At 37.7% G+C, this 13,004-nt stretch overlaps 1 long non-coding RNA gene across 2 annotated transcripts; it reads right to left on the bottom strand.

Annotated features, from left to right (window-relative positions):
* Nucleotides 1-1,275: 1,275 nt before the first annotated feature.
* On the bottom strand, nucleotides 1,276-3,388 carry LOC111255513 (uncharacterized). Of its 2 annotated transcripts, XR_002675526.2 has the most exons (4): nucleotides 3,174-3,388; nucleotides 2,704-2,840; nucleotides 2,205-2,270; nucleotides 1,276-1,990 (listed from the first exon to the last, which is right to left on the bottom strand). It is a non-coding gene; the product is annotated as an uncharacterized LOC111255513 (long non-coding RNA). The 2 variants fall into 2 exon arrangements; XR_015316802.1 differs by having other exon boundaries at nucleotides 2,704-3,388.
* Between the last annotated feature and the right edge of the window lie 9,616 nt (nucleotides 3,389-13,004).

The raw sequence follows: 13,004 nt of genomic DNA, 5'->3' as shown, positions 1-13,004 counted from the left end.
ATGCATATTTTCAATAATAGGAAAAAACAGTTGAATTCTATCAGATGATATTAAAAGGCTTGATATTTTTAATAAAGGAATCAGCAAAAATATATGTAGCTGCAGCAATAATATGTTTGGAAACAATAAAAGTGTTCTATTGCTTAGGCCAACAATCCATGAGAATTGATCATTAGCGGCGCACAAGTTTTTGAAACGCCCGCCAAAAATGTCATAACAGTCGCGTTAGTGGACCGCTTGAAAAATTGTAAACTACTTCGAGACCAGCAATGAAATATATACGACCATACAATAATATGCATTGATACCCAAAGCGCACATATGCAATTCAGTCAAATAGTAAGGTTATTTTAGCGACCATCGTGTGATAGCGAGTAAATTATAGCTGCAAGACGCTAGTTTAAGTAGTCAGTGCTATCGTCTGAGTAATAGGACATTAATTTATTTTATAATAATAATAATAATAATAATACATTTTATTGGTTGCATTCATGTCGATAACGGTAATGCTATCGTCAATATTCAAGAAGCAACCGAATTGATCGTTTGCCGTTATTACGTCAGATAGCAATACAGGTGTAGACTTCGCGCGGTATAACTTCCTGAAGATATGTTTATTTGCTTTGTAAAATAGTCGCTCACTCATATATCTGGCAGATAGTAGTGCTTATATTTTTATAAGTTTTTCATAGTAGGTATCCCAAGGATGGTTCTTTGCTATAAAATTTTTTTCTTTGCAAAAGACAAGTACATCACCAAAGTGAACGTTTTCATAACGGATCTACAACATAGTCGGTATATCTAGTTAAGTAGGATTAATATGTGTCAAATAAGTTACGACATTGTGCGCATAGATTTTTAACGTTCATTATCATAAAAGGTTTCAATCACTCCAGACCCAGACGCGGCAATTGCTTCTTAACGATAAATATACTTGACAATTGAGCACTTTTATTTGCCCCTGTATTACTGCTTATAGCATCAATTGATAGCTTATTCAAGGTCCAGCGAATACGACGAAACCACGTGTTCGATTTACTATATTCACACGTGGGCATTTTCCTTAACAACAGAATTTAATTTTTTTTTACTGAGTTTATATTCACCTATGACTACTAGAATCACGGAAATGTTCTGGTGCGTGCGGCACAGAATTCTAAAAAAATGCCCTTCTGTCCAATGGCCATAGCTGGTAGATGGCTTATGACCTATTTATGCACTGCACTACGGAACCACCTCATAATGTGGATTCACAAATATTCGGCCTTAGTAAACTAATTAATTGTAACAACCACTTCAGTAGATAATATCTGTAACTTCAAATCATTTCCGGATTTAATTGGTGGGTGCTTAGCAGCACTGCTGTATAAAAAAAAACAAGACATGACACCTGAAACTGAAAGTCATTATTAAGCTAAAACCTTGTTCCTTAGCTTTTGGTATAATCTTCAGATATATAATTTCAGAAAATAAAACGTCAGAAAGGAATACGGAAAGCAAGTTACTGAGGTTGCAGATATCTTCTGAAACAACCTTAGAACAATCTAGCACATCTACAGCGTATCAGCGACATCCAGGTGTGTCACAATATTGCAAAGAGAACACATAAACAGTTCGTATTTTCGCAAGACAGTAACGCAAAAGTATCCCTAGACTACTAGACTCGGAGTTTATATTAATTCTGTCGATAATTATAGTCGACTGACTTGAATATTACTATCAAGTGAATAATTCTTATAGCTAATTATTAGCATAGGGAAGTCAGCATATGTATTTGATATCGTTTAGTAGACGTTTGAATGAGCATTGGATTAATGGTGATATAGGCTGCGGCCTAGGACCAATGGGAATACATTAGGACATATGTTAATCTGAGTTGGTCGTGTGAGCTTTCGTGCGTTGGCCAATCTGCCCACAATACGATCGGTTAAATATTCAAGTAGTGAAACTTTTCTGCAAGTACCGTTGTCGAAAAGGAGGCACAGAAGTTCTGAAAAGATCGAACGCATAACTGCGATAAGACTGACCTAATTCTAACTAAATATAGATAAAATTGCTATTTTAGAGGTATTGTTATAAGAATAGAAGAAGTACTATTAATTTCTAAATGATTTTTCTGAAATACTGTGCATACGATTCTAATACACTTTTGCACACATGAAGCGTCTAATGGATAAATCGTTAAGTTTCGAAAATACACGAACCGATCTAATCATGCGGATGAATGGAGTTCCATAAAAGGCAGCCCATATTATCAGGTCAAGAGAAGCCTGAAATTATACCCAACAATAGATCTCTAATGGAAAATAATCCCGCAAATGTAGAGTAATGATGTGAATGCAGCATGAAATAAAAGAAAAATTCGTCATCATTATTATCTATATGAGACTATTAGGCGAGTATTATCGCTAGAGCTTTGGTTGTAAGTGCCAGTTTAGCTAAACGATACGATCTCCTGCTTGACAGGGAAGTTTATTGAGGAAACACTGTAATCGATAAGGACTACATTTTGTACGTGTCACGTGTGCTGCTAGTGTAACGTAACTGGCAGCAGACTTGTCACTTACGTGTAACACTTATTGAGCGCTACCACTGTTGATAGCATTTCTATCTACTAGAAGTTTTTTATCACTGTTATCATTGGAAGTTATGGAGAAGTTAGGAAATAAATTTTTCCTATTTATATCTATTGACTTGGGTTACCTGAGATACGTAATTAGCTCGATTCAGGACAACGGAACGTGACATGACGAGCTATCGATTGATTGCCATGTGAGCTTCCGTAGGGCCATGTATATCTGTCCGACTATGTGCCACGAATAGCACGAATGTTCACGGAACTATATGCAATGATGAATATAATACGCAAATATGTTTAGGTCGTGCAATAGAGTATGGCTAGCGAATAGGAGAATGATGTTGACGTTATACGCTAAAAAAAAAGGGTTCTGTAAAAGAATCTTTGCAACTTCCATTCAGGTATCTAGGTTGGCCCATTTAGCCTTGATTCTAGATTAGAACCGTATTCATCTAATGTATAGCACAGATCAATCTATATTATTGACTTGAGCTATTAGCCATTACAAGTCAAATAAGAAATAAATCTATTTAACTAGTATAAAAAAAACATTGATCAACGCAACATATAGTTAAAAGCTGTTATGCCTGGTTACCGTGATCCAACTGTATGAGATTTTACTCGACTCTCTGCTACGCGAGCCGCTGCCAGGATGTTGTTCCTCTTGACAAATTCGTTAACGAAAAAAAATAACTAACGACTGGTACAATTGAACGCGCGGCTGACAAATGAAGCACGCACTATTAGATACTAGTAAAACAAGTCAGGCTTCGTTGCTTATTCGAAGAAATTAAATTCGTAATCCTTTCAACTCATGAATGGCGATTGATGAAAATTCGCGATGTCCTTATATTCAAAACAATCCTGTTTGATTTAAGGTAGTTTGCAACTGTTACGTGTATTTCTTTTAGTGAATTTATTATAGAATAGTGAAAAGTATTGCCGTACGAATAGCTTATCGAGAAGTCTCTAAGTCATCGATGAAATAAAGGAATGCACGTCGTATTAAAGAGGAACCTTAGGGAGTCCAGTTTATACTCAGAGTGCTTCGGAACGCTTATTCTGAAAATTTTTTTTTGGAAGGTGTTGAAACAAGTTTTCCAACACCTAAGCACCTTGCTTCCTTTGAAAACTGATCTTCTCTAATACTGGACATCGTTTAGCTCAATAGTGCAGCATTGGCGGACCGCTGGTTAGTCGGCAGGATTCTTCGTCGGGTCTGACTATTTTATCGAAATATCGTCCGCTTGAAACACAACGGTACCTGTCTTCATTTATGGTTGTATTGATTTTACTAGCAAATAGCTTCACTAGGAGATATTTTACAGAATGTGTGCAGGCAAGGTATCATTGGAGGTTTCCGGGAAAGGTATTAATAGCTTCGAAAGATAAAGAGCCAGGAGACAGGATTCTGTAAGGGACCCCGATAAATCAATTAAACGTTTTTCCCACTAATCCAGCGTCGGGCTCTTGTGGAAATGTTAGTTTTAGAACTCGCGGTACCTTATCGCTCTTTCGATCTTTTAGAGACAAGTGTTGTCAGTTCAATTCAGCTCTTTGTAATTTTAGCTTTCTCGTAAAACGTTTTCAGATTTGGTAATGTTCTTTTCTCAGGAGTTCTATTGTGCCTGCTGGAACTCCGTGCGTTCTCGATCTTCGACAGTTTCAATGGTAATACCGTCACGCCTTGGTGTGGGTGTTAAGAAGTGTCGTTTGCAGAATGATTATAAGTTGATTCATAAGATATAGGCATAGTCTTCTTTGTCGGGCTTTATTTCGGGTCAACCCAGGTTAACGCCACATATTAGGCCGCTAGATGATCATCCACACTGACACTAACAGTGCTCGGTTAATCACACCCACGGTTGTGGTAATATTTTTGAGCGGTCGCCTGACTTCCGTCGGAACTTTAATTGGAACAATTTAAGACTGCGACAAATGTAGATCATCTATTGTTCTGACTTGCGAGAGCCCTGTGCAAGCTGGCCATAAACGACGATATGGCGGGATTCGAACCTCAGTAAACACCGTCTTACTCTCATCCTTGCTAATCTTCAGATGTAAACATTCCTCTCTTGTCGCAATAGAAGCATCGTTTACTCTGCCGCCGCCGCCGCCGCCGCTGGCGCACAAGATGACAGCAATGGCTTTGAAGAAGTAGAAGCTTTCGAGATTCTAATGTACATCTTTTTGTAAATCGCACCTAATTCCATTCTTCCATATTGAGACTGAAATGATTACTGAGTATTTTCGAGGAGAATATGTAATCAAGTGTACTAGCACTCAGTGTCGTCTATTATTTGAATAAATATTTGACTGACACAAACAAAGAAAATCAGTCACCGACAAAGTCTATGGTAATATTTCGATAATACATTGGCCGTCTCTCGTCGGAGATGTTGTAGCCTGTCACAATACCTTTAAGACTGAAATTTTGTCGAGGTCGACTGCGATAGACTTGTTCGAAAAGCTCTAGGTTTCTTCACTGAATTCAGTTCTCCTAAAAAAATGTTTGAAACGTGTTGCTGTAAGAGACTAAATGTGCGGATTTATCGCCTTCTATTTTCATTGGAGCATCAAGCTAGATAGAGATACGGCTTATGATAAAAGTATGAAGCGCAAAGAAAACTTCAAATGTGTACAAATTATCTTTAGACCACTACTATTTTTCTAAAACGAATGACTTTCAATATGATCTATTAGTATTTCATTAAAATTTCGAAAGGCCCAAAGCAATCATATCTATATACACATATATATTTCTGAATAAAACTAGTAATTCCACGAAACAGAAACACCAGTTATAAAGTGTATAGTCTATTCAATGTGCAATTCTACGATTGAATGAACATTTGCTAGCTTTTGTAGGTTGGTAGAAAGAATCGTCAATAAACATTATTCATGAGTCATTTTTTCCAAGTCCAGTTTTATAGTACAGGATAATACTACGTTGATTTATACTGATAAATGCTACAGACCTGTTGTAATATACCAAAATGTAATTGTTTACTTGAACTATATAATCTATATTTGTTTGAGGGCACGATAGAACACGACATCACCTTCATTGCTGCAGTTACCGATGATTAGTAGGACACGAAAGATTATCTTATCGTTATATCACAGTCATTTCATATCTTTGCGACCACGAGATTAAATAACAAAAAAAAAAAACAGAAGTGCTTTTATTGTTTTTGTGATAGACGCTTATTGGTGCATATTTAAATGCACTAACCAAACACTAAATAAATAACCGACGCTCTTCTTAAAAACAGATCTTTACATAAATAGAAAATATATCAGTCTTACTCTAAGAAACACATTGCCGTATATCGGGGGCCTATAAATTTTGAGATGCGAATGCCGCTGCTGTTGTCCCAGATGATTCGATGTTGAAATTTGAGGTAAATGAGTAAGTTCATCTGTTCCAGAACAATTCAACGTAATTTAGTCAAGCTCCGTGGAGAATTGCCGAGTATTCATTTTCTCCATTGAAATAATAACGAATCATTTAGTTGATTATTAAACTTGGCAGAAAGGGAAATGTCATCATTGCGGTCTCCATAATATCAGCATAAGCTCTTTTTACTCACAACAGGACTAAATCCACCTCTGAAGTGTGCATTTAGATCATGCTTTTGTGAACCTAGTAATATTAAACTTCTCATGCCCCTTGCGTGTACCTAAAAGTACCAAACTATTGTTACAACTTTACACTTATTTCACGGGATTCAAATAGCGCTTACGGTCGGATAATGAGATTCAGTGTAAAATGTTTGGGTTCTCTGAATTATCTCGATGCTATCGCTAAAGAAAGCTGCCTCGTCTCGAAGTTTAAAACGTAATCATTTCTAAAACGAAAAAAAAAAATTCATGAAGAAGAGGTCTAGCTCCACATTAAAAGTAGTCTTGTGGACACATTCCTTCACTTGGTCTTGCACTTGGGTTATTTCGTATAGTAACATTTCAGATATAAATGCTGGGCTTTTTTTTTAGTATACTCTGGCAATTTTGAGCAGCCCAACCCTCTGATCCGCGCGACTGTCATTTCTCGTTTTGGCAATAACACTTCCGTATGGAAATTGTCGCATGGAAAAAATCCTGCCAGAGACACCACATACGCTGTCAAATATTAACTGCTCATTTATACGTGTTTTTACTATAACCATCGTTAGAATTAATAATCACGAAGTATCACTTAAATCTTTGAGGCTGTATCTAAAAGCACCGCAGTCCCACATAAACAAACATCTCATTTTCTATACATTTTCACCTCCACACATTTGCAGCAGATGTCTTAGAATAATCAATGTTATCCAATTGGTAAACAAGTATATCATGTGCCTTTTATAGGTGTTCATGTTAAAAACGTAATTAGTGACAAAGTGATTGTTGCGGATAAACACTCTTTGGACAGGCGCACCTTGTTACTCAGATTGATCTCAAATTTCGCGCCTTTTTTTAAATGTTTGTTGCTTTCAACGTATTGCACAAATTCACCTTTATTTAAAGTCAATCATATTAAAATGAAAGTTCTCATGAGTAACCACTGATATTGTTACTATCTGTACACAATAAGCCGATCTCAGCGAAGAAGCAATTTCCACAAAACAAATTGTTGATTTGTTCAGTTTTTAACTTGGTCGTAATGTTTTCTCACCATCCAAATTATTATCGAGAATGATATTAGCGTAAGAAAATAATCTAAATCTTCTGTATTAGGGAATATGTTGCGCGCAAAATGCGTGCTCATACATTTGTTCGTATGAACTATTTTACAATAAGACGTATAGACACCTCTCAGTCTGTTTTTACGTGCGCACACGCACGCAAGGTTTTAAAGTTTCAAGGGATGTTAAGGTATTTCCAATTATCCTGTTCAATGCACCTAACATTATCATTTCAAAAGATAAAGAACGTTGTTATTCAATTCATTAAGATACATCAATGTAGGAGAACCTGATGCCTACTCTAAGGTATAGCAGCAGTAGGTCGAGATAAGGTGCGATGAGATGGAGAATCTATTCAGCAGTGTTAACTCCCATTGAAGTCACTCGCTTTGAATCCCATCGAAAATATTTAATGTAGCGTTGAACCCATCTACAATCATAAAGATAACATGGGTTTCCTACCTCAGTAAGTAGGGGCAAATGACTGACATACGCATACCCAATCATTTGACCTCTCCCTAGCTCTCATTGCACTATTTCTATGTAGTTTTGTATCTTTCTAGTTTAAACGAGGCTTTCGCGTATGAGCTTCTTTTAAGTCCGCAACGAAGTGATATAAAATTAAAAAAACTGTTAGTGCTCGAAAGAGCGGATGCTCAGCTGTAAAACTGAAAATTGCTGATTCGTTGGTTTATCCTGGGTAATGTCGAGGTCTCAGCTGATAACACCAGAAAATATCCTTACAAGAATCCCAATAGCCCAAGTCTTCACTAAATAAGGTCGTTTCACGTATCTCATCGCTAAAGTTTCATCCATATGTGCTCATATTTTCTGCCCCTTTTGGCTTATCAAGGTCAACAAATCCGAATAGACCTAATCAATGATCCACATTACGAGCAATACAACCACCAAACGCTACTAACTGTGCACCACAAAATCACATTCGTGTCCGTCGCCAGCTGTGTGCCCTTACCCACTTATGCTTTCAACAAACAAAATTCATCCTTTTTTTTTCTCGTAGCATAGTTATATGTAAATACCAGTAACCTAGCGCTTGGTTAACTTTGAAGTTAGACTGATGCAAAGTAATTTTTACTAGTAAAACCACACAAAGCCTCTTATACGCGAGTAGTTACTTTGGTTCAAAGAAATCTATTCTTGGGACAGCTAATGTAATAATATGAAAGGCTTCAACCTAACTCCGTATATAATAAGCATGGCTAATCTTCGGTGCAGACTGTTCACTCCAGAGATTTAAATGTAAGCAATCTTCACTAAACGCGATATTCCCAAATCTATCAAATAAACCTAAAGGCTGGATGCATTCTGGCTGGACACGACATAATTACACTTTGTGTCAAAATGTCTTTCCATTATAAGTAAGTCTATTCTAAGTAGGCAATGTGAAACACTGGAGCTTTTGAGAGTTAAAAAAAAACAAGCCTTTATAACAGCATGCTTTACATGTCGATATCTTAACCGTTATCAGGATAACTATTTGGAAAAGTTATCTTCCATCGGTTTAGTCGAAATACACTATGGGAAAGGCTTTTCTGTCTATCCCGTTATACTGGGTTCCCGTCAAAGCAAGCTTACCCATAAAAATGGTTAGGACCTTTTTGCTTATTCAGTAATGATTTTAATCTAGTATCTTTTTGTCCGCTTATCAGTCATTGGACAATTGCTTATATACGATAAATCAATAGAAACAGATCTAGTTAAAACGATCGTATGAATTATGCCATATGCACATTTCGAGGCGAAGTATTTAGGGGTAAAGTCATGCAAATCCGCTATATCCATTATCACAATAAACAGCATTTCAACCTAGTATCTTATTGTGAAAATAAATAAATAGAAAAATCATCAAGCTGTTTTTTTTTTGTTTCGTGCAGGCAGAAAAGTAATAAGCAAAGTTAGAAAGAAGGAAATTATCTTACCGCAGATGGGATCATCTTTAGTGAATTGTTCGGTGAATGTCTGACGGTGCAAATTCAAAAACTGAGTCCTCTATGCACAGTCTCAACGAAAAACAAGCCTCTATATGAACTTTGTACTAGGTAGAAACATCTGCCACACAGCACAAAGCAGTATCAACCTTCTTTATTGACATGGATACTTTTCGCAACGACTTCACCTACAAAACATTGTTTCCGGATGAAGCCAGTTACAATAGTTATGATTCTAATCTTAGTTTCTAGTAGAATTTAATGTTTAATCAAGAATTCGAAGCAATTTTCTAAATTTCTATCGTAATGACAAAATATGAACAAGATCATGAATGGCATCATGTTGCTTGTAACAAAACCCTATAATAATGTTGTTCATTAAATCTATTTGGGTCTTTAAAGTGGGCTTTCTCGAATAGAACGCGTGCGCCCATTATTTTTATACCCCAAAATTGTGTCAGCGCATTTTTTTCACTTGCTTCGTAGTCAAACTTCTATACTTCCAAGAATTTTCAATAGAAAAAAAGTCATAAATGTCAGGATTACTCGTTTTTGCCACTTTTCCTAAAAATTGACATTAATTACCGACTGCTCGTTTTATCAGCCTCTTCTGCAAAATCCACTTGTGCAAGTTTTTCTAGTGACGATAGTTCGTAGTAGCCGTAAAATAAAATATTCATAAAATGATGATCGATTTTATATAATTGTGGGCATAATTGTTTAGCGTTCTTAGTTCGCCGTCGCTGAAAGGGTTTCAGAAAAAATGCTTTACTGCGGACTGCGTTGCATTTTATGCAATTTATTTCTACATAGTTGGGTTTTTAAGAGCCAAGATTCACTAGTACGTTATCTTCGTCACTTGGAAAGTCGACCTATACAAGTCGAATAGCTTTTGCCGAAATGCTTTCCCGCGTGACAACTTTGAGTGTACACAACGAAATGGGGCATTTTCCAATAACAAATTAATATACCTAGTGTTCAAATGGAAAGCTGAGTTACAGAACGGCGCTCTTCTGAATGACAAAGTATCTGATGGGACTTGAGATGAAAACAATTCCTCCCTCATTCCGACGACACGTTCATTCTTCCTTCCATTGCGTCACACTACGCAGAGGTTCAATGTGTGATCCTATGAATGACCAAAATGTAATTATTTCACCTTAACCTGGCAGAGTCCTATCAATCGAAAGAGACCTGACGTCGCCGAAGACTAACACTAAGACTTTTTGGACTGAAGTAAGTAGGCTGCATAGAGGTAAACATTTTCCTAGGAAATTTGTTGGGGAGGCCACCCACCTAACTTACATCTCAATGAGAAGAATCGCTGGAGGTTCCATCTTCGTCTAGACAAACAGACAGAAATGACTAGAAGCACAGGCGGTGGAAGGAGGAAAAAAGCTATGGCTGACACAGCCGCAGCTTTTTCATCCTGGCCTACATAAGGCAAGATGTTAGATACCTTGGATGTAGCTCAAAGCATTATAAAAGTCAGACTAAGCGGACACTGAATGTGTCTGATAAAAAAAAAAGCTTACCAATACTGCAAACATCTGCTCTTTGTCGAATATACGAGTTGTTTGTAGTTAGATCTTAGGTATTGCATTAAGGAGAAAGAGAAACGTCTATTTTTAACAAATTATTATATCTCAGTAATTAATATAACAGTTGAGTGAGCGGTAAATCTGAGATAAAGCTACTGTACACAAAGTATAAGAATTTTTTCAGTACCAGAATTTCTGTGCTGTGTAATTCACGATTTGTTACGAAAGTATATTATTTATTACATGATCCATTTTCTGTTTTGGCCCACTTATACCTGCTGCTGGGTTCAAAATTGTCTACAGAGCTGACATTGGATGGAAAGTTGATGAAAACCGTGAATAGACTGACCTACAGTCGTGCTACAGAGCTCTCTGATCAGGCCGATGCTAAATACGATCAAAGCAAACAAGAGCTGCGCGTCATATCAGTCGCTAACGCTAAAATTCATAGAGGAAACGTAGCATCGAGCTTTCGGAAAAGATTCGATCTTTTTTTTACTTTACCTGAAAAGGGGTTCAGGCTATCAATATAGAATCGGAACACCTCCGGCACTACGCTGAAAATCATACGCACAGTAGTTAACCGTAATGCTAAATATCCAGTCAACATTTCTAACATTGCAACAGAAATTATCAGCTATGATCTGATAAACTATTACACGCGTATGGAACCCCATTGAACACATATAACAGCTAGTCAGAGGATCCAAACCACCCCTCACGTCCGCTTATTTCGCCTAATGGAGTGTTCATTCTTCGTTTCTGCTTGCAGCACGCTTGACCTGTACCAAAATTACGGACGAACAATAGGACCAGAGTGTCCTCTTATAAACGTCGGTATCTTTACATACCTCCACGATTTCCTTGGATAGCGCGAGTACTCCATGCACAAACGAATTGTGGAAGATGTCACGAAACACGATAAGAAAAATACAAAACGATAGGTAAAGCCTTGCAGCACTATGCGGGCCTTAACAAAATCCACAAGGTACCCATGTTAATTTACTGTTACAGTCTGTGTCGGGTAACGTTGCGCTTATTTCTGCCAAAGTGTTCAAAATCAGTAATCATTAAACTGTTCGTCTTATTGGTATAGCATCTCAGATAATTTCGAAAAAGTAAGAAGTAGCATTCCGCTGATTTGGTCTTTGGGGGGCAGACAGCTAACAGAAAATGAAGTGATTTCTTGGTAATTGTCAGCACGGACGATGCCCTCACAAAGAAGTTATCTCTTTCACGCAGCCTTTTACTGCCTGTTCCCTCCTGCTGTGTCTTGGCACTGTCCAGTGGCATTCAACGTTTGATCTCCGACTATGTAGTGCAATATAGAATGGTTCTGCTGGATTGAAACGACTTCAGAAATAGCGTGCTTCGCTTTTATTACCACTTAGGGGTGTTCAGTCTGTCAAAGGAGATAGGCAACATAATTCACGTTCAGTTTACAGTAGCATTCACCACGAGATGGAAGCATAAGAGAGCGAGGCAAAGACGTTTGTGAGTCGTGACGTAAACTATGAGTAAAACTGACGTCATAAATTGCTGCTAGTATTTTATGCAGGGCTTTAGAATTGCGAACAAGTTGCATCATAAGCATATATCATACATTGTTAGCTAGTTTACGAATGTACTGGGTGTTACGACAGCATACACGTATTATAGGACCAAGTTGAGAGCAGAAAAGTTCGCAACAGGGTGTTGCGTTTATGTCATAACTTACATAGTACATTTCTGTAATATCCAAGTGTCAGGGAGTTTGTGTTGACGATGGCCATTACATGATTGTGCTGGTGCCTTCTAGCCTGGTACAGCCTAATGAAACGGCCCAATTGATTTAAGGCAAATGATCACGTAATGCATATGACTAGAAACGCAAGCCAGCTAGGCCGTCCATGAAGCCTTGCCAGAGCAAACATGGGCATGAAATTGAGCGGGGTAACATGACCATTGAACGACGTTCTTGAGCATAAGCCTATAGCGAAAGTAGCATTTCGATTGACACATGGATCAGCTGTTCAAAGACAACCTGCATCGAACCGGTAGAAGCAGGCCTAAAAGAAGCTATCTCTGTTTTTGCCTGATATGATGATTTGTGCAGTTCGACAGCCTAACATCCTGTACCAAAGCGCGCTTTCCCCTTTCTACATCAGCGACTTATCGGCTAGCGCATGTTTGATTCCATTGGATGAAGCGCCCTCTCTCGAAGCCCTTTCCTCGTCTCGAGAGGAGCACTAGCCTCTACCTTCCTTTTATGTGAGCTACGCGCTGA

The sequence above is a fragment of the Varroa destructor genome, unplaced genomic scaffold (assembly GCF_002443255.2).
Source record: "Varroa destructor unplaced genomic scaffold, Vdes_3.0 BEIS01000001.1, whole genome shotgun sequence".
Lineage (NCBI taxonomy): Eukaryota > Metazoa > Arthropoda > Arachnida > Mesostigmata > Varroidae > Varroa > Varroa destructor.
This window is presented reverse-complemented; position numbering and strand designations above follow the sequence as displayed.